Source organism: Lissotriton helveticus, chromosome 4_1 (assembly GCF_964261635.1).
Source record: "Lissotriton helveticus chromosome 4_1, aLisHel1.1, whole genome shotgun sequence".
NCBI lineage: Eukaryota > Metazoa > Chordata > Amphibia > Caudata > Salamandridae > Lissotriton > Lissotriton helveticus.
The window spans coordinates 654,037,489-654,064,781 of NC_136063.1; positions in this window are offsets into that span (position 1 = coordinate 654,037,489).

Here is a 27,293-nt window from a genome sequence, read left to right on the forward strand (position 1 = left end):
CCTCTGTACAAATGGTGGATTTTCAGAGATTTTGCTGAACCTGGACCGGACAATTTGATCCTTCAAGTTCTTATTGCGCCTATGCGCATACATAGGTTTGGGTATCTTTTGTTGTGTTTTATTCAGGTTCAGAAGGTGCCAATTAGAATTTATAATCTGCCTGATGCTTCCATCTATGGTAGAATGTTTCGTTATGCAGACTAAGTTAGGGGCATTTTTAGTTCGATTTGAGTTTAGGAGTGCATGCGCATAGGCGCAATAAGAACTTGAAGGATCAAATTGTCCGGTCCAGGTTCAGCAAAATCTCTGAAAATCCACCATTTGTACAGAGGTCCTTCCAGAATAACAACCCAATAAAAGGCACATCAAGTTGTGGCTCATGTAAGTCCTGTAAAAACATCCTTTTCGGTGAGACAATGACCCTGAACAACGTAGAAATAAAAGCAAAAGACTTGTGGACATGTAACACACAAAATGTGGTGTATCTCATCACATGTCCTTGCCAGTTAGGATACGTTGGCGAGACAGGAAGGGCCATAAAAACAAGGCTGACCGAGCATCGGTCAGCAATAAAAACGAAAAAAATAACTGCGCCTTTAGTCAGCCACTTCTTGGACTTCGGACATTCTCCCGAAGAAATAAAATGGCGCATTCTAGAGAAAATACAGTTGCCAAATAACACAGGAGGGGAAAAGATTAGGAAGAAGCGAGAACTATATTGGATTTTTACTCTTGACACATTTGAACATGGCCTGAATTTAGAATGCCCGTGGTCAAATGCGATAATATGATAAAACCAATAAATTTCAGATAGATGGAACAAGATCTCAAGTAACTGTAAAGATGTCATCCATTATAATATAGAGGGAACTCTATTTTAATGTGGAGGTCGTTTCATTCTATTATACTAATTAAGCAACCTTTAAAAGACCGTAACCTCTTTAATACGAGAAGATTAGTATTTTTTATCCCAAATAAATAAGATACCAACTGATGCAGAAGAACGAAGAAAAATAGATCGTTATGCAAAAAGAATCTGTTTTTTCCGTTTTCTGTGCCTGAAATAAATCTCAGGGGTAAAAAGGTAGTTGTACCTTTAAACATGGGAGGAGTTTTCGGAATAATGAGGCCAACAAGGTAGAGTATAAATACCAATAGATTTACGGCTTTTGAATCCCTCCGATTCCTGCCGTTACAAGCCGCCCGCTGATTGGACCATCCCCAGAGGGAGAAAGAGCGCGAGTAAGGTGAGCAGGAAAAGAAATGATTCCCCTAGCTCTTAATAGCTTTGCGTTATAGTCTTAGAATAGTCCATAAATTAATGCAAGTTCTTTCTTAACCCTCTCAGGTACTCTAATTGTTAATAAAATAGAGCCCGTTTACAAGTGAACGCGCATTACCATTACCGATTGGTCCACACAGTGAAGAGGGAAGAAGCGAGGAGTCCCGCTTTTCAGACAGCGCTGTCTTTAGACAAGCGGGAACCCCTAACGGTCCGTTTGTTGGAAACAAGAATCTTTTAAGGTATGAAGACAGGCCGCTGTTACCAACCTGAGGGGATTTCAACAAAAGCGGGCTATAAAATACGTGTCAGAACAGATAAACATGTGCTGTTTTTCACTCTCCCTAAAACAGTTGCCGCTCTACGCAGGGAGCTTGAACTTTTTAAAAGGCACTACGGATTTGGGCTGAAAATTATCAAGTTACCGCCCGATGGGTTTTTAATCTACAAATTCGAAGTTTCCATTTCTCTAATAAGGTGAGAAAAGATGTCAGTGCAAGTCGACTTTTGTGTATCAGTTCAAGACTTCCTTATCTTATTATGATAAACAGTTGGTTTTATCCACAGCCTAGAGGAAACTCGTTTTATTGAAGGAAACCATAGTAGAGTGGAAAAACAGCCTGATTGAGATGGGAGCAGTGAACCCTTAAGATTAAGGTAGACGATATAACAAAAAGAGACTATGTGGATGAACAGATGCCGCTCTCTATCATGCTCTCTATCATGCTTTATATAAAAAATTAAAATAGAAGGGCGATTAAGAAATGTGTAATTATTTCTCCTACAGGTCTCACATGCCGATTTTTAGGGAATGAAAATAACGGTGCCTCAATCACTCTGGTTTTAATTGAAGAGATTGACTGACAAGTCTTGAAGAAAAATCGTAGTCAGGTAAAGTTAGAGGAAACCAAATATCTTAGGAAAATAAAAATAGGCTTTTACTTATAGTAGTTCAGATGTAAAAAGGTACTGTAACGAATAGAGATGCAGTATTAAAAACATCAGCTAACAGAAGCTAAGATACTAGTTTTAGGCAGGGTCTGAACTAATACTTGAACCCTTATAAGAAATAAATGAATGATCTTTGTTGTTATCCCTTTCTGTAGGTTCCCTTACTTATCTTTTCTTCCTTTTTTCAAACTTAATTCTGGGTTCCATTCATCTACTTGAGATAGAAGGTTGAATATTAAAAAATCATTGTTATTAAATCAAAATGTGAATCAGATCTCTAATGAATATCAAGAGCGAAATGTTTGTATACCTTAGACAAAACAAATTATATCATAAAAATTGCATTTGTCGAGGCCTGCTCTCCCTACGTCACCTCCAATGTATGTATATACCATGTGCACTATGCTATGTACTAAAGAATCCTCAAAGTCAAACAATGAACTTTAATCGATATTCCCATGTTAAAATGCAATGAACCAAGTATCACAAAATGAAATAGATATTGACTTTTAGGTTCACTAATATCAATCATTAATTTTGACTGTTTAACATGAAACTATAAACTGTGACATTGAATTTTTAAAAAAAACTATATGTATAAGAACTAATAGTATTTTGTTCTTTGTAGACATATTGGCTGAAAGTATAACTGTCCTGAGGAAGACACCACGACGTGTCGAAACGCGTTGACTCAAACCTAACAGCCACAGTAACTGTAGAAAGGACTTGTATCACTGTCTTTCTAACATGTTTTAAATTTATGTTTTCTTTAATTAGGAAACTTATCTCTTTTTTATCAACAATTCATTATAACTGTATATTTACATTGTATAGACTTATCTTTGTTTTTATTAAAAAATACTATTTTTGATATCATCATGTTTGTCTGTGTTATGGTTTAAGTTTCTAACTTTGGGAATTATGTAGTTGAGTACATAGCTGGTTTTTGTTCAACAGATAGCCTGGGTGTTTACCTTCATATTGTATATTTTCCCTGACCCAGGATTCTTATCCTTACCAGGGGGCCCTTGTTACTTCACAAAACCATCTATTATTACATACCTGTGCTGTTAGATAGACTCGTTCCCACATCCTAGAATGGTAGGCACTGGCCGAATGGCCTTGGGTTTGAGATAGCATGTAACCAGCCCTGTGCCATGGCTCAACCTTGTTTGCCTTCTTTGTTCACCATGGCCTGAGCTGGAAAATTTCAGTTTGGTCTGGACTTAGAGGTGTTGAAAATGTATATTTTGTGTTACTGTGTAGACAGGGGTCAGTCCCTCAGCAGCTATCCTATGAGGCAGGTCAGACCAGACTCCGCTGCAGCGCGCTTCTAACAAATTTGTTTGGTTTGCATTTTCTACTGTCTTCTCGACTCTTAATTTATTGGGAAGGCAGAGATGTGGTTGTGAGTGACCCGGGTAACCCGATCGGGTCACTTCCTTCATTCCAGCAGTTAGTTGCAGAGATTATAATTCTTTCATCAATTACATCTTTATCTCTGCTCATTTATCACACTTTCTCAAGCAATTGGGGGTCATCTGGAATGTGTTTACTGACCATAAACCACTTTTTATTAGTATAAAGTTGAAAGTAGAGGAAGATAAACCTAATGAAGGGCCCAAGTCTCTTGATAGTAAGCCAATGGATCAGGACCTTAGGTTTAAATGAACCAAGGTGGCCCCAGATCTATATTTAGATCATCTTAATTGAGCCTGTGGCCAGGGCATTACCATTTGTTTAGTGGCTTCCACAAAATAGGAAGTGTTACTAACAGCCTTTAACAGGATTTGTAGGAAAGTACCCAAGAGCTTAGTCTGCGGGGTGCTAAATCCAGGGAACCTACAAAAAGATGGTTCAATCACAAATGTAGAGGCTCACCATAACTTGTTGGTAACCTTAAAGAAAACTCAAACAGAGATTACTCTCTGTCTAAAGAAATATAAAGAGGCTATTTCCAATGGTAAAAATAAAATTAGAAGTGATGCCTAGGACCAACTCTTTCAGAATATTATTTTAAAAAACAGCACCAGATTTTGGGAACTAGTCAATCGCTCATTCTTTACAGGAGAGATTAGTGGCATAGTAGTGTGCCACATTACCCCCAATAGTTGGGTATGGCACTTCCAAGGGATATACGGAATTGGCACAATTGAAGAGTTAGTCTCAAACAGGGAGCATCCTAGTGGCAAGTTTAATTTGATTTTCCTTTCGGAGAAGGTACATGAGGCAATTGCATATATGCCCAAAAATAGGGCCCCTGGCCCATAAGGAGTTACTACCTACCTGTTTAAAACAGATAATGTAATGGGGCCAACATTTTAAACAAGGTTTTTAATGCAACATGTAAGGCGGGTGTTCTACCATCCGGGTCCAAATCAGTGATTATACCAGTGTGTAAATATGGCAGAGAGAGATGATCCACGCTGTTAAAGGCCTATATCACTCATTGATTCAGTGGTCAAGGTCATGGGGCGTTTTATACTTAATAGGTAAACTTTGTGGTTAGAAGTAAACAAGGTATTGTCTGATTTGCAGTATGGTTTTAGATCTGGAAGGGGCACTATATATCAATGTCTGAACTTAGAGATGTTAATAGGGAAATATACCATCGCAAACGGGTGCTCGCTACATCTTGCCTTTATGGATCTCACTTCAGCTATTGACAAAGTCAATAGGAGCAAGTTGTAGTCTGCTCCCATTAACATGGGTTGTGATAGATACATGGCGATCTTCCTTCATGAGTTACACAGGGACCTGTCCGTTGTTGTCAGATATGATCAGAATGGGAGTTTATCCCCACCATTTAGGGTCCAACATGGGATAAGACAGGGTGGTATCTTGGCCCGCTAGTATTTACATTATGTATTAACAACCTGGGCCCAACATAATCTGAGGCTTTAAGGATATACCACGTGCTGTTCATCATCTTATTCCAGCCGTTTTATACACCAATGATGCAGTGTTAATGGCAAGAACTGCGAGAGGTCTGCAGCAACTTTTAAAGTCCTCTGGTAACTTTATGAATTGTATGAATCTGAGTACTAATTACAGTAAATCGCATAATATTATGTTGAGTTCTAGAGGAAGAGCTCTTAGGAAATGCACTTTAGAGAGTTTTGATGTAACTAGAGTTAAGGCGTTTTCATATCTGGGGGTTTTATTTAACGAAAATGGTTCATGGTTGCTTCAGTGTTTGAATTTGCTTCCCGATTGGGAGCAAAGCCGGTCAGTCCCTTATTAAAAATGTATCAATCGAAATGCATCTCCATGGCGAGTTACGGTAGGGATATTTGGGACTAAAAAGAGGACAAAGTGCTGAAAACAGAAGAAAATAAATTTAAGAGGAGCTTACTCTCTTTACCCAATCTACGTCCTCTTACATCCTATATGAGGACCTAGGTTCAGGTTACATCGTCGATCTATTAGCATTACAACCCCGGCTTAGATCGCTTTTAATATGGCTGAATACCGAGTTGGGTCTGAACTTGGAGATTTTAATTGATTGTATTAAATTAGAGAGGGCCAGTAGCATTCTGTGGCTCAGCTATATTATAACTTAATACTCTAACCTAGGACGCCCCGATCTCTATTGTCCGCTTGAACAGTATCCATGGATACTTGTTAAGGGTGAAGAGACAATTTACTTCTGTTACTCAGGCATTTATAGAAAGGAGGGTAATGAGTAAACAAGATTCAGACTTAATTGACTACATTGGCTACTAGCAGAACCTTTGGTTTGGAATAAAGTTGATAAGCTTGGATCTTATAGTTGGGACTTGTTCTCAGATCAAGACTGTTAGACCTGGTATCATTGGCGTGAGTCTCCCTTCCATTTTTTACTGATTGCCTCCTCTGTTTTTTATATGTTTTGCTTGTTAGATGCTTCGGGCACTGGGCCACTGCTATTCAGTACCACAGTGCAAGTGCTCCCTATGTTAAATTGATGTACTGATTCGTGACTCCATGATTGGGCTATTTGATTTACTTGTCAGATCCTAGTACAGTGCACCATGTGTGCCTAGGGCTTGTAAATCAAATGCTGCTGGTGGGCTTGCAGCACTGGTTGTGCCACCCACAGAAGCAGCTTGTAAAGTGTGTCTCAGGCCTGCCATTGCAGAGCCTGTGTGCAGTAGTACTGCCATGTCAACTTGGCAAGTGCACCCACTTGCCAGTCCCTAAAACTTCCCTTTTCTTCACATCAGACACCCCTATGGTAGGCCCAAGGGCAGGGTGCATTGTAAGTATAAGGTAGGACATGCCCTTGTGTGTGTGGCATGTCCTAATAGTGAATTACAACCATTTTCGTTTTTCACTATTGCAAGGCTATCTGTTCCCCTTAGGCCAGAATGGGCAGTTTGATTATTACATCTTATAATCCTCACTGACTCAGGGAACATGGTAGAAATTCGAGTTTAGTATGCCTGAACTCAGAATGATGAAATATATCTTTTAGTGAAGTTGGTTTTAACATTCTGTGTTTGAAAATACCACTTTTAGAAAGTAGGTATTTTCTTGCCTAACTATCCAAGCATGCCTCTGCTAGGTTGTGTATTCCTTGTCTGGAGTTTGAGTGACAGGAGCTTAGGGGATTCCAGGAGACAGGGTGAGTCAGCACAGTGCTGAATAGAAAGATCTGCATCTAGATGGGTGGGAGGAGTTGCACCTGGGACCTGAATAGGGCTGTGCCTTCCCTCCACAATGCTGACTCCACCTCCTGTGGTGTGTCTGACGTCCCTGGCCTACACTGTGAAAGGAAAGAAGGAGTCTTGTCAACAAAGTGCTCCAGGACTGATAAGAACTGGTTTAGACTAGGCAGAGGCCTCTCTGCCTTCAGAGAACAAAGAGAATATGAGTATAAATATGGGGACCCAGACCCCAAGTCTTTAGATCACTTGTGGGAACGAGACACACCTTTTGCCAAGGAGAAGAACCAAGGAAGCTGCAGGAGTTTGTACTGCCCCTCTGCCAGTGTGCTGTTTGCTGGGTTGGCCTGTAGTGGTTTCTTTATTGCCAAGGAAGGAAAGGAGAAGAAACTTTTACAGAACTTTCATCATCTTGCAGAATATTTCTCCAAGGGCTTGAACTTGTGCTTGCCTCCTGCTGAAGTCTCAGGGACAAAAGACTTCACCACCGGCTCCCCTCTGAATTTCCTTGCTGGGAATTCTGTCTGCAGAAGCCTGTGTGTCTCTGGGATCTGGAAGCACGACGCATTGAGAAGAAGCGTGTCGCAGTCGCAGCTATTGCCGTCGTATCACCAGAGAAGCGTGTCGCTACCGTAGGGGTTGCTGCCGCATCACCAGAGAAGCGTGCCTTCGTCAAAGCTGTTACCGGCGCATCACCGGAGAAGTGTGTCGCCACCGCAGGGTCACCGTCGCATCACCAGAGTAGCGTGTCGTAGGGCCTGTCGCGGCTCCAAAGCTACCGAGTTCGTTGCACGCCCACCGGTCGTGCACAAATCGTCTTCACGTAGTCGCATCAAGGGCGCCATCTTATCGCACCGGATTGTCGCATCGCATCGAGGCGCCACCTTGCTGCATTGCATCCGGGCCGCAGTATGAGAATCTACGCATCACCTCCGCTCCGGTAAGGATCCAGACGCATCCCCTACTCTACGCAAGCATTGAGGTGCGACGCATCGTCTCCCCTGAAGCATGGAACCGACGCATCTCCCACTCTGCGAGCCTTTTGTTTGTTTTGTGTTACGCATCCAGGTACTTTTGTGAGAACTTTGTCGCACTTATCATCAACTTGAACTAAGTGACTTCTACCATCTTTAAGTCTATTTTAAGTACAGTATTGTGGATTTTTGTCGTTTGTGGTCTTGTGTTAAGTCTATATTAAGAATACATATTTTTATAAAACCTGTGTTCGGTCCATCTGTAGTGTTTTCACTGTATTACTGTGTATGTTCACAAATGCTTAACACACTGCCTCTGAGATAAGCCTGTCTGCTTGTGCCAAGCTACCATGGGGGTGAGCAGGGGTTATCCAGTAGTGTAATCCCCTTTCCCTAACTTAGAAGCAAGGGTCCCTATTTGGTCAAAGGTGTATACCATTGCCAACTAGAGACCCCCAGTTCTAACAAAGACACTATGCACTTTGTAACGTTTTGTGATCATTATAGATTACTTTGGAAACAATACATCTTACCTTTGTTGAGAGTGCACAGATTCACACAAGTCAGACCCGTATTGAACTTTTCTGCCGTTGCTACGAAATAAATTTGTATGTTTTAATGTGGGTAGCTTTTTAGTGGGGTCAGTTAGACTCAAACAGCAATGAGGGCCATTATGACACTGTAAATAGTGAAGAGGATGTTAATATAGTTGATTGTTTTATTGCTTTCATTGGTTTTTTTAAGAATCAATGCTATTTATTAGTTTGTTTTTGAGAGGAAGCCTTTTAAATGTTATTTAGGTGATATCATGTTTTTAGATTGATGTAAAGATCATGAGAATTTATCCTGTATGTTGTTTTAATTTTTGCATCTTTTATGGGTTTAAGTAACCGAATAAATACAATTTGACTGAATTTGGCTATCACATGATGTGGAACACTTGGTTATTAAAAAATCAGTAGCTTGTTCCTAAACAGAATTCGAATTTCTTATTTCAACAGATGATATAAAAACTATGTAGTATTCGTTATTACTTTACTCGGTTCTCCAGACACCATCAAAGTATACAAACAAACAAACAGTTAGAATATATGTCATAAATAAAAACAATACCGACTGAATAAAACTATTTTTCTATTATAGTTGCAAAATTGTATCACCCACATTAACTGCTACCAGCTCCCCCAAAATTAAAAACATTGTGGTATATTAATATTGGGTTTCAGGTCCAGATCAAATAGAGCTGGGCGGCAGAGATTCAAGCTGCCAAGCAAAGATATTCTCTTCAGAGGTTAATTGATGAGTATCTGCATAGCCCCATACCTCAGCACCAAAAAGAACAGCACTTTGCGCCTTGGCCCAATAAACCTCCAGTGCCAGTGATAACGAACGAGAACTTGTCTTTTTGTACAACCTTAAATTGACATTGGATCTATGTTCGATTAACAGCCTGCTCTTAGTGGTTTGGTCTAGCCATTTTAATTTATCTGTCAGACTGACCCCCAGGTAGTCAAAACTATGTACTCTCTTGAGTACTTCGGTGCCAGCTCTAATGGCTAGACTCTTGGGAGCTCCCGACCCAAACACCATGAACTTGTTTTTGTTGGCATTGAGCTCCAAGCCCCTAGTCATACAAAAGTCCAGAAATGTATTAATGAAGACTTTGTGCCCTATAGGTGTTTTTGAGATGAGGAGAGAATCATCCGCAAAGAGAAGAATAGGAACCTTTCTATTATTGAGAGTGGGTGAATCATTCCTGCAATCCATAAGTGCTTTCACTACATTGTTTATGTAGAGAGTAAATGAGGGGCAAGTACGCACCTTTGGTGCACTCCACACTTAATGGGGATGTGATCTGTTCGCTTTGTTTTCCCAGCGCACTTGGGCATAGTTCTAAGTGTGAAGCTTCATAATGAGATGAAGCAGATTTCTTGGGACACCCATATTTGCCAATACTCCCCACAAGCAATCTCTTGCAATGCAGTTGTAAGATCAACAAAAGCTACATAGAGCTTTTGTCGTGAAAGTAAAATGTATTTCCAATAAAGAATTCCGAATCTGTAGACCTAGTACTAGTCTTTGAACAGAATCCTGCCTGAAGGGGAGATCACATTTGCTCATCTTCCGCCTATTCTAGTAGTCTACCTAAGATCTGCATAGCGAAGATTTTTTGCAGGTTGTCAATTAGACTTATTGGTCTATAGTTGGAGGGGGCACAGGCAGCACTCATCAAGGGAAAAAGCTGTTCGATCATCTACTTCTAGACCAGTTGCGAGCATATCTGCACAAGATAATACGTGGGCTGAGCTCAAAGTAGAATCATTGATTTTTGTTCCATCATATAACATAGAACAATGGGTCACCCAATCTTCGGATTGAATATGGTGGTGAAATGTTTTCATCCTATCTGTGTGGGCCTGCCCTGATATTCTCCAGAAGGACCGATTTTCTTGAATTTTGGCAGGTGCGAGCATATTCCGCCAGGTCTTATTGTCCACGTTCCTTCTGGCTTTGCTCATAGCAAGATTATAAGTATGTTTTGCATCTATAATATTTACTCGATTACAATCCTTAACTGACTGCCTTAGCACCAGTGTGGCATTGTTCCATTCATTGCTATACCAATTATCCACCTTACCCCTATGAGTTTTCTTTTGATCAGTTTCCTTAAAAAATACTCTGTAGCTTGTGGAAAAGCTGCTTATGGATGTTTAGTATGAAGATGGCTGTGCTAAGGAAGCCCAAATATTCAGACGGATAGGCCACAAACAAGGCATACATTTCTGAGTATAATTTCTGATTTGACAACACATTTGGCCAAGAGACACGAGGCAAAAATGGGTTCAGGAACTATGGTTTTAGTCACATTTTTCGTCCTTCTCAGTGCTTCCCCAGTCAAAGTTAAAATCAGAGAACTATGTTGGCTATCCTCACGAGGGCCCACTCTCATATCACCCAGTTGCGGCCATAGTCTAACATCTAAGAAAACATAATCAATAAAACTGGAGTGAAAGCCTCTTTCAAATGTGACTGCCCTGGCAGGGTTAGAGGTGGTTCACCCTTGCATGCTCCTAATCGTCTAACAACTGTCATAGAAGCTCATTTGAATGCAGTAGCCGCGAAATTGCTTCAGGGTTTCCCTGTCAAAAGGGGGATATTCCACAATTCGTCCTCTGTCTATAATAGTTCATTAATGTAAGAGGAAGGTTCAAAGGATGTATTGAAATCTCCTGTAATTATTATCTTTGTGTTAAAAGGAAGGGACTCGGTTATATCGTCTAAAAGTTGTAAAATAGAGGACTCACTGTTAGTTGGAACAGATCGAACATATACACGTATAAAAGTCAGTCACATTCCTGTGGGTAATATAACTGTAATCCCCATTATGTCAGGGCAATACTCCTCTCACAGAGTGTATACACCTGCGAAGTCATTTTTAATCACATCAATAACCCTCCGCTAGCACTCACCGATTACTCTGGGGGTTTGGCTTCAACATTGTAAGAGGAAAATCCATTTAAATTAAACTTCTCCGTAGCCACTTCTCTTGGGCCATGAAAACATCACACCCATCTATGTAGGACACCCAATCAGAATCAACCAACTTGGGCTTTATCCCGACTAGATTCCAGGAGATCAGTTTAAAACGAGGCTGTGAATCCTTACCATCCTTAAGGAATACTGGCTTTAGGGCTTGTGGATTTTCCCCAAAGACATGCTCAGATGTATCTGGTACATCACCATTCCGACCCAAACAGATTACATCATTGGTATCACAACTAAAATCTATGGTTATAATGAGTAAACAATTCAGAAACAATCATTTCCAGTAGAAAAAGTATTATTAAATGGTTTACACTTCTTCACTGTGATGTACAAAATACCACTGACACAAAGGTGCAGATTACCAAAGTAATTACGTAATGCAGTGCAGCAGCTAAAATTGCTGCCCTACGTTGAGTAAGAGGGTGAAATATGTCATATCTACTAAGATCTGGCACATTCCAGCTCTCAAGCAGTGATTCAGAATCAGGTTGTATATAACTATGCACACATCGTTGCACCATAGTGCAAGGGAGTATAAGACATGAGCACTATACCTTTTGTACTGGAAGATACTCATCCAGCACAAAATACTATACATATTTTAGAGATGTGAGGAGTTAGAAAGCCCTTTGTCCCCTGAAACATCTTTGGGCTTATTTTAGACTTTGGTGAATGGTTTAATCTCTGTCACACAAATGGAGTACTTTACTAAGTCACCCTAACACATATCTCATCCATAAAATGTAGAAATGTCTTTTGACACCGTGCATATATGTCTATATTGTGATTTACTACTGTCATTGCAGTTCCTGTTAATTTTAGTAAAAAGTTGACAGGCAGTACTGTGAAACATGATGATTAGTCGTCAGTATTTTCCAAAATTTCCAATGTTTCTTGTTCTTGAAATGAGTTTTTTTTTTTAAATAAGGAAATTGGCCCTCCCAGCCTAGAACCTTTCTCACAGGATATAAGGGTCATTATTATTTTTTCCTGTCCCTGACGCCAGGCTTGACTCTATCTGCCTTACATGGACCACATTTCGGGGCTCATTAGGATTGGGGACGGAAATGTGTCCCGTCCGCCATGGTCGCGGCAAAAACACTCCTGACCGCACCGCGGATAATCCGCGGTTGCGATTAGGATAATAATATCAAGAAACTACGACCGCGGCGGACGGATCACATCAAACACCGTCCGCGGCGGACGGAGCACATCAAAGACCGCCGCAAGCGGACGGTACCAAAGAAACACCCTCCGCCGTGGACGAACATGACCGCGGGAACAGGCACAACCGCCGCCATACCTGCAGAGGCTCCGGCCGCGCGATTAGGATATCGCCGCCAGTCCAACTGAACTCACCACCTTCCTCTACCGCTGCGGAAACAATGCATCGACAAATGGAGCATGACTGCGGAAGGACCACACGAACACCATCCCTGGCGTCAAACCGATTACAAAATGGCAGACGGAAGTAAATAGAAAACAACCTTAACAGGACACCCACCCACCTGAAACACCCACCCCCAGCAACTACACGCCCCAATGACACGCCCCCAAGCACCGAAAAATGCGCCCAAGCCACCACACCCACAGAACACCTGACTGGCAACAACCATTGGGACACAACCACCACACAGAGTATAAAATGGATCCCTCCCACAACCACAATCCTTTGCATCACAGCATAGCTGCAAGCAAGAGGCAGAATACCACTAACAGCAGACACACAAAAACACACATACAACCTACACACAAACACACCCACCACACAAACACCCACAACACCATCCCTACACACCACACACCTGCACATCCCACCCCACCCCACCAACACCTTGCACATCACACACCATGGCACAAAAGAAAAATCCCAAGTTCACAGACAGTGAGTTGAAGGTCACGGTGGAAGAAATCATCCATGTCGAACCACATCTCTTCGGTACCCTAGTCCAGCAGACCACCTTGGCAACCAAAAACAACATGTGGGACAGGATAGTGACCAGAGTCAATGCGTCAGGGACCGTGCCACGCACCAAACACGAGATCCAGAGGCGGTGGCACGACCTCAAGACAAGGGTGAAAGGCATCAGGGCAAAGAACCACCTGCTGGCACACCACACTGGCGGCGGCACTCCCCCGGAGCCCATACCATATGCAGAATGGGAGGAGAAGGTGCTGGGCATACTGCACCCTGAGAGCCTGGAAGGAATCGAAGAGGGACTAGAGGCTGGTAAGTACAAACCAATGACCACCATCACACTGCCATGGTCTGACTTGCACAACTGCCAAGACACATCTCCCAGGCTCCAATCCATGCATGTGGGCCACATAGTCACCCAAATGTGAAGTCCTGGGCTCAAATGCACCCACCATGACCAAACACAAATGTTGCCTCCTACGTTCCCAGGCTTGCATGTTGTGAAAGCAGCCAGCACCACAACTCCCAACAGGCTCCCATGTCCACAGGGAGGGTGGTGGGGGATGTGAGAGACCAGCACTAAAACTCCCCAGAGGCCCCCATGTCCACAGGGAGGGTGGTGGGGGTTGGGGTGTGTGAGAGACCAGCACTACAACTCCCCACAGGATCCCATGTCCACAGGGAGGGTGGTGGGGGTGGGGGTGTGTGAGAGACCAGCACTACAACTCCCCACAGGCCCCCATGTCCACAGGGAGGGTGGTAGGGGTTGGGGTGTGTGAGAGACCAGCACTACAACTCCCCACAGGCCCCCATGTCCACAGGGAGGGTGGTGGGGGGTGTGAGAGACCAGCACTACAACTCTCAACAGGCCCCAATGTCCACAGGGAGGGTGGTGGGGGTGTGAGAGAGGTGGGTGGGGTGTGAGAGAGACCAGCATTACAACTCCCCACAGGCCCCCATGTCCACAGGGAGGGTGGTGGGGGTTAGGGTATGTGAGAGACCAGCACTACAACTCCCCACAGGCTCCCATGTCCACAGGGAGGGTGGTGGGAGTTGGGGTGTGTGAGAGACCAGCACTACAACTCCCAACAGGCCCCCATGTCCACAGGGAGGGTGGTGGGGGTGTGAGAGACCAGCACTACAACTCCCCACAGGCCCCCATGTCCACAGGGAGGGTGGTGGGGGTTGGGGTGTGTGAGAGAAGAGCACTACAACTCCCCACAGGCCCTCATGTCCACAGGGAGGGTGGTGGGGGTTGGGGTGTGTGAGAGACCAGCACTACAACTCCCCACAGGCCCCCATTTCCACAAGGAGGGTAGTGGGGGTTGGGGTGTGTGAGAGACCAGCACTACAACTCCCAACAGGCTCCCATGTCCACAGGGAGGTGGTGGGGGTTGGGGTGTGTGAGAGACCAGCACTACAACTCCCCACAGGCCCCCATGTCCACAGGGAGGGCTGGTGGGAGTTGGGGTGTGTGAGAGACCAGCACTACAACTCCCAATAGGCCCCCATGTCCACAGGGAGGGTGGTGGGGGTTGGGGTGTGTGAGAGACCAGCACTACAACTCCCAACAGGCCCCCATGTCCACAGGGAGGGTGGTGGGGGATGTGAGAGAGGTGGGTGGGCTGTGTGAGAGACCAGCATTACAACTCACAACAGGCCCCCATGTCCACAGGGAGGGTGGTGGGGGGTGTGAGAGAGGTGGGTGGGGTGTGTGAGAGACCAGCACTACAACTCCCAACAGGCCCCCATGTCCACAGGGAGGGTGGTGGGGGGGTGAGAGAGGTGGGTGGGTGTGTGAGAGACCAGCACTACAACTCCCCACAGGCCCCATGTCCATAGGGAGGGTGGTGGGGGGGTGAGAGAGGTGGGTGGGGTGTGTGAGAGACCAGCACTACAACTCCCAACAGGCCCCCATGTCCACAGGGAGGGTGGTGGGGGTGTGAGAGAGGTGGGTGGGGTGTGTGACAGATCAGAACTACAACTCTCCACAGGCCCCCATGTCCACAGGGAGGGTGGTGGGGGTTGGGGTGTGTGAGAGACCAGCACTGCAACTCCCCACAGGCCCCCATGTCCACAGGGAGGGTGGTGGGGTTGGGGTGTGTGAGAGACCAACACTACAACTCCCCACAGGCCCCCATGTCCACAGGGAGGGTGGTGGGGGTTGGGGTGTGTGAGAGACCAGCACTACAACTCTCAACAGGCCCCCATGTCCACAGGGAGGGTGGTGGGGGTTAGGGTGTGTGAGAGACCAGCACTACAACTCCCCACAGGCCCCCATGTCCACCGGGAGTGTGATGGGGGTATGAGAGAGGTGGGTGGGGTGTGTGAGAGACCAGCACTACATCTCCCAACAGGCCCCCATGTCCACAGGGAGGGTGGTGGGGGGTGTGAGAGAGGTGGGTGGGGTGTGTGAGAGACCAGCACTACAACTCCCAACATGCCCCCATGTCCACAGGGAGGGTGGTGGGGGTTGGGGCGTGTGAGAGACCAGCACTACAACTCCCCACAGGCCCCCATGTCCACAGGGAGGGTGGTGGGGGTGTGAGAGAGGTGGGTGGGGTGTGTGAGAGACCAGCACTACAACTCCCAACAGGCCCCCATGTCCACAGGGAGGGTGGTGGGGGGTGTGAGAGAGGTGGGTGGGTGTGTGAGAGACCAGCACTACAACTCCCCACAGGCCCCATGTCCATAGGGAGGGTGGTGGGGGGTGTGAGAGAGGTGGGTGGGGTGTGTGAGAGACCAGCACTACAACTCCCATCAGGCCCCCATGTCCACAGGGAGGGTGGTGGGGGTGTGAGAGAGGTGGGTGGGGTGTGTGAGAGATCAGAACTACAACTCTCCACAGGCCCCCATGTCCACAGGGAGGGTGGTGGGGGTTGGGGTGTGTGAGAGACCAGCACTGCAACTCCCCACAGGCCCCCATGTCCACAGGGAGGGTGGTGGGGTTGGGGTGTGTGAGAGACCAACACTACAACTCCCCACAGGCCCCTATGTCTACAGGGAGGGTGGTGGGGGTGGGGTGTGTGAGAGACCAGCACTGCAACTCCCCACAGGCCCCCATGTCCACAGGGAGGGTGGTGGGGTTGGGGTGTGTGAGAGACCAACACTACAACTCCCCAGAGGCCCCCATGTCCACAGGGAGGGTGGTGGGGGTTGGGGTGTGTGAGAGACCAGCACTACAACTCCCCACAGGATCCCATGTCCACAGGGAGGGTGGTGGGGGTGGGGGTGTGTGAGAGACCAGCACTACAACTCCCCACAGGCCCCCATGTCCACAGGGAGGGTGGTAGGGGTTGGGGTGTGTGAGCGACCAGCACTACAACTCCCCACAGGCCCCCATGTCCACAGGGAGGGTGGTGGGGGGTGTGAGAGACCAGCACTACAACTCTCAACAGGCCCCCATGTCCACAGGGAGGGTGGTGGGGGTGTGAGAGAGGTGGGTGGGGTGTGTGAGAGACCAGCATTACAACTCCCCACAGGCCCCCATGTCCACAGGGAGGGTGGTGGGGGTTGGGGTATGTGCGAGACCAGCACTACAACTCCCCACAGGCTCCCATGTCCACAGGGAGGGTGGTGGGAGTTGGGGTGTGTGAGAGACCAGCACTACAACTCCCCACAGGCCCCCATGTCCACAGGGAGGGTGGTGGGGGTGTGAGAGACCAGCACTACAACTCCCCACAGGCCCCCATGTCCACAGGGAGGGTGGTGGGGGTTGGGGTGTGTGAGAGAAGAGCACTACAACTCCCCACAGGCCCTCATGTCCACAGGGAGGGTGGTGGGGGTTGGGGTGTGTGAGAGACCAGCACTACAACTCCCCACAGGCCCCCATTTCCACAGGGAGGGTAGTGGGGGTTGGGGTGTGTGAGAGACCAGCACTACAACTCCCAACAGGCTCCCATGTCCACAGGGAGGGTGGTGGGAGTTTGGGTGTGTGAGAGACCAGCACTACAACTCCCAATAGGCCCCCATGTCCACAGGGAGGGTGGTGGGGGTTGGGGTGTGTGAGAGACCAGCACTACAACTCCCAACAGGCCCCCATGTCCACAGGGAGGGTGGTGGGGGATGTGAGAGAGGTGGGTGGGCTGTGTGAGAGACCAGCATTACAACTCACAACAGGCCCCCATGTCCACAGGGAGGGTGGTGGGGTGTGTGAGAGAGGTGGGTGGGGTGTATGAGAGACCAGCACTACAACTCCCAACAGGCCCCCATGTCCACAGGGAGGGTGGTGGGGGGGGGGTGAGAGAGGTGGGTGGGTGTGTGAGAGACCAGCACTACAACTCCCCACAGGCCCCATGTCCATAGGGAGGGTGGTGGGGGGTGTGAGAGAGGTGGGTGGGGTGTGTGAGAGACCAGCACTACAACTCCCAACAGGCCCCCATGTCCACAGGGAGGGTGGTGGGGGTGTGAGAGAGGTGGGTGGGGTGTGTGACAGATCAGAACTACAACTCTCCACAGGCCCCCATGTCCACAGGGAGGGTGGTGGGGGTTGGGGTGTGTGAGAGACCAGCACTGCAACTCCCCACAGGCCCCCATGTCCACAGGGAGGGTGGTGGGGTTGGGGTGTGTGAGAGACCAACACTACAACTCCCCACAGGCCCCCATGTCCACAGGGAGGGTGGTGGGGGTTGGGGTGTGTGAGAGACCAGCACTACAACTCTCAACAGGCCCCCATGTCCACAGGGAGGGTGGTGGGGGTTAGGGTGTGTGAGAGACCAGCACTTCAACTCCCCACAGGCCCCCATGTCCACCGGGAGTGTGATGGGGGTATGAGAGAGGTGGGTGGGGTGTGTGAGAGACCAGCAATACATCTCCCAACAGGCCCCCATGTCCACAGGGAGGGTGGTGGGGGGTGTGAGAGAGGTGGGTGGGGTGTGTGAGAGACCAGCACTACAACTCCCAACATGCCCCCATGTCCACAGGGAGGGTGGTGGGGGTTGGGGCGTGTGAGAGACCAGCACTACAACTCCCCACAGGCCCCCATGTCCACAGGGAGGGTGGTGGGGGTGTGAGAGAGGTGGGTGGGGTGTGTGAGAGACCAGCACTACAACTCCCAACAGGCCCCCATGTCCACAGGGAGGGTGGGGGGGGGTGTGAGAGAGGTGGGTGGGTGTGTGAGAGACCAGCACTACAACTCCCCACAGGCCCCATGTCCATAGGGAGGGTGGTGGGGGGTGTGAGAGAGGTGGGTGGGGTGTGTGAGAGACCAGCACTACAACTCCCAACAGGCCCCCATGTCCACAGGGAGGGTGGTGGGGGTGTGAGAGAGGTGGGTGGGGTGTGTGAGAGATCAGAACTACAACTCTCCACAGGCCCCCATGTCCACAGGGAGGGTGGTGGGGGTTGGGGTGTGTGAGAGACCAGCACTGCAACTCCCCACAGGCCCCCATGTCCACAGGGAGGGTGGTGGGGTTGGGGTGTGTGAGAGACCAACACTACAACTCCCCACAGGCCCCTATGTCTACAGGGAGGGTGGTGGGGGTGGGGTGTGTGAGAGACCAGCACTGCAACTCCCCACAGGCCCCCATGTCCACAGGGAGGGTGGTGGGGTTGGGGTGTGTGAGAGACCAACACTACAACTCCCCAGAGGCCCCCATGTCCACAGGGAGGGTGGTGGGGGTTGGGGTGTGTGAGAGACCAGCACTACAACTCCCCACAGGATCCCATGTCCACAGGGAGGGTGGAGGGGGTGGGGGTGTGTGAGAGACCAGCACTGCAACTCCCCACAGGCCCCCATGTCCACAGGGAGGGTGGTAGGGGTTGGGGTGTGTGAGCGACCAGCACTACAACTCCCCACAGGTCCCCATGTCCACAGGGAGGGTGGTGGGGGGTGTGAGAGACCAGCACTACAACTCTCAACAGGCCCCCATGTCCACAGGGAGGGTGGTGGGGGTGTGAGAGAGGTGGGTGGGGTGTGTGAGAGACCAGCATTACAACTCCCCACAGGCCCCCATGTCCACAGGGAGGGTGGTGGGGGTTGGGGTATGTGAGAGACCAGCACTACAACTCCCCACAGGCTCCCATGTCCACAGGGAGGGTGGTGGGAGTTGGGGTGTGTGAGAGACCAGCACTACAACTCCCCACAGGCCCCCATGTCCACAGGGAGGGTGGTGGGGGTGTGAGAGACCAGCACTACAACTCCCCACAGGCCCCCATGTCCACAGGGAGGGTGGTGGGGGTTGGGGTGTGTGAGAGACCAGCACTACAACTCCCAACAGGCTCCCATGTCCACAGGGAGGTGGTGGGGGTTGGGTGTGTGAGAGACCAGCACTACAACTCCCCACAGGCCCCCATGTCCACAGGGAGGGTGGTGGGAGTTGGGGTGTGTGAGAGACCAGCACTACAACTCCCAATAGGCCCCCATGTCCACAGGGAGGGTGGTGGGGGCTGGGGTGTGTGAGAGACCAGCACTACAACTCCCCACAGGCCCCCATGTCCACAGGGAGGGTGGTGGGAGTTGGGGTGTGTGAGAGACCAGCACTACAACTCCCCACAGGCCCCCATGTCCACAGGGAGGGTGGTGGGGGTGTGAGAGACCAGCACTACAACTCCCCACAGGCCCCCATGTCCACAGGGAGGGTGGTGGGGGATGTGAGAGAGGTGGGTGGGCTGTGTGAGAGACCAGCATTACAACTCACAACAGGCCCCCATGTCCACAGGGAGGGTGGTGGTGGGTGTGAGAGAGGTGGTGGGTGTGCGAGAGACCAGCACTACAACTCCCCACAGGCCCCATGTCCATAGGGAGGGTGGTGGGGGGTGTGAGAGAGGTGGGTGGGATGTGTGAGAGACCAGCACTACATCTCCCAACAGGCCCCCATGTCCACAGGGAGTGTGGTGGGGGGTGTGAGAGAGGTGGGTGGGGTGTGTGAGAGACCAGCACTACAACTCCCAACATGCCCCCATGTCCACAGGGAGGGTGGTGGGGGTTGGGGCGTGTGAGAGACCAGCACTACAACTCCCCACAGGCCCCCATGTCCACAGGGAGGGTGGTGGGGGTGTGAGAGAGGTGGGTGGGGTGTGTGAGAGACCAGCACTACAACTCCCAACAGGCCCCCATGTCCACAGGGAGGGTGGTGGGGGGTGTGAGAGAGGTGGGTGGGTGTGTGAGAGACCAGCACTACAACTCCCCACAGGCCCCATGTCCATAGGGAGGGTGGTGGGGGGTGTGAGAGAGGTGGGTGGGGTGTGTGAGAGACCAGCACTACAACTCCCAACAGGCCCCCATGTCCACAGGGAGGGTGGTGGGAGTTGGGGTGTGTGAGAGACCAGCACTACAACTCCCAATAGGCCCCCATGTCCACAGGGAGGGTGGTGGGGGCTGGGGTGTGTGAGAGACCAGCACTACAACTCCCCACAGGCCCCCATGTCCACAGGGAGGGTGGTGGGAGTTGGGGTGTGTGAGAGACCAGCACTACAACTCCCCACAGGCCCCCATGTCCACAGGGAGGGTGGTGGGGGTGTGAGAGACCAGCACTACAACTCCCCACAGGCCCCCATGTCCACAGGGAGGGTGGTGGGGGTTGGGGTGTGTGAGAGAAGAGCACTACAACTCCCCACAGGCCCTCATGTCCACAGGGAGGGTGGTGGGGGTTGGGGTGTGTGAGAGACCAGCACTACAACTCCCCACAGGCCCCCATTTCCACAGGGAGGGTAGTGGGGGTTGGGGTGTGTGAGAGACCAGCACTACAACTCCCAACAGGCTCCCATGTCCACAGGGAGGTGGTGGGGGTTGGGGTGTGTGGGAGACCAACACTACAACTCCCCACAGGCCCCCATGTCCACAGGGAGGGTGGTGGGAGTTGGGGTGTGTGAGAGACCAGCACTACAACTCCCAATAGGCCCCGATGTCCACAGGGAGGGTGGTGGGGGTTGGGGTGTGTGAGAGACCAGCACTACAACTCCCCACAGGCCCCCATGTCCACAGGGAGGGTGGTGGGGGATGTGAGAGAGGTGGGTGGGCTGTGTGAGAGACCAGCATTACAACTCACAACAGGCCCCCATGTCCACAGGGAGGGTGGTGGGGGGTGTGAGAGAGGTGGTGGGTGTGCGAGAGACCAGCACTACAACTCCCCACAGGCCCCATGTCCATAGGGAGGGTGGTGGGGGGTGTGAGAGAGGTGGGTGGGATGTGTGAGAGACCAGCACTACATCTCCCAACAGGCCCCCATGTCCACAGGGAGTGTGGTGGGGGGTGTGAGAGAGGTGGGTGGGGTGTGTGAGAGACCAGCACTACAACTCCCAACATGCCCCCATGTCCACAGGGAGGGTGGTGGGGGTTGGGGCGTGTGAGAGACCAGCACTACAACTCCCCACAGGCCCCCATGTCCACAGGGAGGGTGGTGGGGGTGTGAGAGAGGTGGGTGGGGTGTGTGAGAGACCAGCACTACAACTCCCAACAGGCCCCCATGTCCACAGGGAGGGTGGTGGGGGGTGTGAGAGAGGTGGGTGGGTGTGTGAGAGACCAGCACTACAACTCCCCACAGGCCCCATGTCCATAGGGAGGGTGGTGGGGGGTGTGAGAGAGGTGGGTGGGGTGTGTGAGAGACCAGCACTACAACTCCCAACAGGCCCCCATGTCCACAGGGAGGGTGGTGGGGGTGTGAGAGAGGTGGGTGGGGTGTGTGAGAGATCAGAACTACAACTCTCCACAGGCCCCCATGTCCACAGGGAGGGTGGTGGGGGTTGGGGTGTGTGAGAGACCAGCACTGCAACTCCCCACAGGCCCCCATGTCCACAGGGAGGGTGGTGGGGTTGGGGTGTGTGAGAGACCAACACTACAACTCCCCACAGGCCCCCATGTCCACAGGGAGGGTGGTGGGGGGTGGGGTGTGTGAGAGACCAGCACTGCAACTCCCCACAGGCCCCCATGTCCACAGGGAGGGTGGTGGGGTTGGGGTGTGTGAGAGACCAACACTACAACTCCCCAGAGGCCCCCATGTCCACAGGGAGGGTGGTGGGGGTTGGGGTGTGTGAGAGACCAGCACTACAACTCCCCACAGGATCCCATGTCCACAGGGAGGGTGGTGGGGTGGGGGTGTGTGAGAGACCAGCACTACAACTCCCCACAGGCCCCCATGTCCACAGGGAGGGTGGTAGGGGTTGGGGTGTGTGAGAGACCAGCACTACAACTCCCCACAGGCCCCCATGTCCACAGGGAGGGTGGTGGGGGGTGTGAGAGACCAGCACTACAACTCTCAACAGGCCCCCATGTCCACAGGGAGGGTGGTGGGGGTGTGAGAGAGGTGGGTGGGGTGTGTGAGAGACCAGCATTACAACTCCCCACAGGCCCCCATGTCCACAGGGAGGGTGGTGGGGGTTGGGGTATGTGAGAGACCAGCACTACAACTCCCCACAGGCTCCCATGTCCACAGGGAGGGTGGTAGGAGTTGGGGTGTGTGAGAGACCAGCACTACAACTCCCAACAGGCCCCCATGTCCACAGGGAGGGTGGTGGGGGTGTGAGAGACCAGCACTACAACTCCCCACAGGCCCCCATGTCCACAGGGAGGGTGGTGGGGTTGGGGTGTTTGAGAGAAGAGCACTACAACTCCCCACAGGCCCTCATGTCCACAGGGAGGGTGGTGGGGGTTGGGGTGTGTGAGAGACCAGCACTACAACTCCCCACAGGCCCCCATTTCCACAGGGAGGGTAGTGGGGGTTGGGGTGTGTGAGAGACCAGCACTACAACTCCCAACAGGCTCCCATGTCCACAGGGAGGGTGGTGGGGGATGTGAGAGAGGTGGGTGGGCTGTGTGAGAGACCAGCATTACAACTCACAACAGGCCCCCATGTCCACAGGGAGGGTGGTGGGGGGTGTGAGAGAGGTGGGTGGGTGTGTGAGAGACCAGCACTACAACTCCCCACAGGCCCCATGTCCATAGGGAGGGTGGTGGGGGGTGTGAGAGAGGTGGGTGGGGTGTGTGAGAGACCAGCACTACATCTCCCAACAGGCCCCCATGTCCACAGGGAGGGTGGTGGGGGGTGTGAGAGAGGTGGGTGGGGTGTGTGAGAGACCAGCACTACAACTCCCAACATGCCCCCATGTCCACAGGGAGGGTGGTGGGGGTTGGGGCGTGTGAGAGACCAGCACTACAACTCCCCACAGGCCCCCATGTCCACAGGGAGGGTGGTGGGAGTTGGGGTGTGTGAGAGACCAGCACTACAACTCCCAACAGGCCCCCATGTCCACAGGGAGGGTGGTGGGGGTTAGGGTGTGTGAGAGACCAGCACTACAACTCCCCACAGGCCCCCATGTCCACCGGGAGTGTGATGGGGGTATGAGAGAGGTGGGTGGGGTGTGTGAGAGACCAGCACTACATCTCCCAACAGGCCCCCATGTCCACAGGGAGGGTGGTGGGGGGTGTGAGAGAGGTGGGTGGGGTGTGTGAGAGACCAGCACTACAACTCCCAACATGCCCCCATGTCCACAGGGAGGGTGGTGGGGGTTGGGGCGTGTGAGAGACCAGCACTACAACTCCCCACAGGCCCCCATGTCCACAGGGAGGGTGGTGGGGGTGTGAGAGAGGTGGGTGGGGTGTGTGAGAGACCAGCACTACAATTCCCAACAGGCCCCCATGTCCACAGGGAGGGTGGTGGGGGGTGTGAGAGAGGTGGATGGGTGTGTGAGAGACCAGCACTACAACTCCCCACAGGCCCCATGTCCATAGGGAGGGTGGTGGGGGGTGTGAGAGAGGTGGGTGGGGTGTGTGAGAGACCAGCACTACAACTCCCAACAGGCCCCCATGTCCACAGGGAGGGTGGTGGGGGTGTGAGAGACCAGCACTACAACTCCCCACAGGCCCCCATGTCCACAGGGAGGGTGGTGGGGGTTGGGGTGTGTGAGAGAAGAGCACTACAACTCCCCACAGGCCCTCATGTCCACAGGGAGGGTGGTGGGGGTTGGGGTGTGTGAGAGACCAGCACTACAACTCCCCACAGGCCCCCATTTCCACAGGGAGGGTAGTGGGGGTTGGGGTGTGTGAGAGACCAGCACTACAACTCCCAACAGGCTCCCATGTCCACAGGGAGGTGGTGGGGGTTGGGGTGTGTGAGAGACCAGCACTACAACTCCCCACAGGCCCCCATGTCCACAGGGAGGGTGGTGGGAGTTGGGGTGTGTGAGAGACCAGCACTACAACTCCCAATAGGCCCCCATGTCCACAGGGAGGGTGGTAGGGGTTGGGGTGTGTGAGAGACCAGCACTACAACTCCCCACAGGCCCCCATGTCCACAGGGAGGGTGGTGGGGGATGTGAGAGAGGTGGGTGGGCTGTGTGAGAGACCAGCATTACAACTCACAACAGGCCCCCATGTCCACAGGGAGGGTGGTGGGGGGTGTGAGAGAGGTGGGTGGGTGTGTGAGAGACCAGCACTACAACTCCCCACAGGCCCCATGTCCATAGGGAGGGTGGTGGGGGGTGTGAGAGAGGTGGGTGGGGTGTGTGAGAGACCAGCACTACATCTCCCAACATGCCCCCATGTCCACAGGGAGAGTGGTGGGGGGTGTGAGAGAGGTGGGTGGGGTGTGTGAGAGACCAGCACTACAACTCCCAACATGCCCCCATGTCCACAGGGAGGGTGGTGGGGGTTGGGGCGTGTGAGAGACCAGCACTACAACTCCCCACAGCCCCCCATGTCCACAGGGAGGGTGGTGGGGGTGTGAGCGAGGTGGGAGGGGTGTGTGAGAGACCAGCACTACAACTCCCAACAGGCCCCCATGTCCACAGGGAGGGTGGTGGGGTGTGTGAGAGAGGTGGGTGGGTGTGTGAGAGACCAGCACTACAACTCCCCACAGGCCCCATGGCCATAGGGAGGGTGGTGGGGGGTGTGAGAGAGGTGGGTGGGGTGTGTGAGAGACCAGCACTACAACTCCCAACAGGCCCCCATGTCCACAGGGAGGGTGGTGGGGGTGTGAGAGAGGTGGGTGGGGTGTATGAGAGATCAGAACTACAACTCTCCACAGGCCCCCATGTCCACAGGGAGGGTGGTGGGGGTTGGGGTGTGTGAGAGACCAGCACTGCAACTCCCCACAGGCCCCCATGTCCACAGGGAGGGTGGTGGGGTTGGGGTGTGTGAGAGACCAACACTACAACTCCCCACAGGCCCCCATGTCCACAGGGAGGGTGGTGGGGGGTGGGGTGTATGAGAGACCAGCACTGCAACTCCCCACAGGCCCCCATGTCCACAGGGAGGGTGGTGGGGTTGGGGTGTGTGAGAGACCAACACTACAACTCCCCAGAGGCCCCCATGTCCACAGGGAGGGTGGTGGGGGTTGGGGTGTGTGAGAGACCAGCACTACAACTCCCCACAGGATCCCATGTCCACAGGGAGGGTGGTGGGGGTGGGGGTGTGTGAGAGACCAGCACTACAACTCCCCACAGGCCCCCATGTCCACAGGGAGGGTGGTAGGGGTTGGGGTGTGTGAGAGACCAGCACTACAACTCCCCACAGGCCCCCATGTCCACAGGGAGGGTGGTGGGGGGTGTGAGAGACCAGCACTACAACTCTCAACAGGCCCCCATGTCCACAGGGAGGGTGGTGGGGGTGTGAGAGAGATGGGTGGGGTGTGTGAGAGACCAGCATTACAACTCCCCACAGGCCCCCATGTCCACAGGGAGGGTGGTGGGGGTTGGGGTATGTGAGAGACCAGCACCACAACTCCCCACAGGCTCCCATGTCCACAGGGAGGGTGGTGGGAGTTGGGGTGTGTGAGAGACCAGCACTACAACTCCCAACAGGCCCCCATGTCCACAGGGAGGGGGGTGGGGGGGTGAGAGACCAGCGGTACAACTCCCCACAGGCCCCCATGTCCACAGGGAGGGTGGTGGGGTTGGGGTGTTTGAGAGAAGAGCACTACAACTCCCCACAGGCCCTCATGTCCACAGGGAGGGTGGTGGGGGTTGGGGTGTGTGAGAGACCAGCACTACAACTCCCCACAGGCGCCCATTTCCACAGGGAGGGTAGTGGGGGTTGGGGTGTGTGAGAGACCAGCACTACAACTCCCCACAGGCCCCCATTTCCACAGGGAGGGTAGTGGGGGTTGGGGTGTGTGAGAGACCAGCACTACAACTCCCAACAGGCTCCCATGTCCACAGGGAGGTGGTGGGGGTTGGGTTGTGTGGGAGACCAACACTACAACTCCCCACAGGCCCCCATGTCCACAGGGAGGGTGGTGGGAGTTGGGGTGTGTGAGAGACCAGCACTACAACTCCCAATAGGCCCCCATGTCCACAGGGAGGGTGGTGGGGGTTGGGGTGTGTGAGAGACCAGCACTACAACTCCCCACAGGCCCCCATGTCCACAGGGAGGGTGGTGGGGGATGTGAGAGAGGTGGGTGGGCTGTGTGAGAGACCAGCATTACAACTCACAACAGGCCCCCATGTCCACAGGGAGGGTGGTGGGGGGTGTGAGAGAGGTGGGTGGGTGTGTGAGAGACCAGCACTACAACTCCCCACAGGCCCCATGTCCATAGGGAGGGTGGTGGGGGGTGTGAGAGAGGTGGGTGGGGTGTGTGAGAGACCAGCACTACAACTCCCAACATGCCCCCATGTCCACAGGGAGGGTGGTGGGGGTTGGGGCGTGTGAGAGACCAGCACTACAACTCCCCACACGCCCCCATGTCCACAGGGAGGGTGGTGGGGGTGTGAGAGAGGTGGGTGGGGTGTGTGAGAGACCAGCACTACAACTCCCAACAGGCCCCCATGTCCACAGGGAGGGTGGTGGGGGGTGTGAGAGAGGTGGGTGGGTGTGTGAGAGACCAGCACTACAACTCCCCACAGGCCCCATGTCCATAGGGAGGGTGGTGGGGGGTGTGAGAGAGGTGGGTGGGGTGTGTGAGAGACCAGCACTACAACTCCCAACAGGCCCCCATGTCCACAGGGAGGGTGGTGGGGGTGTGAGAGAGGTGGGTGGGGTGTGTGAGAGATCAGAACTACAACTCTCCACAGGCCCCCATGTCCACAGGGAGGGTGGTGGGGGT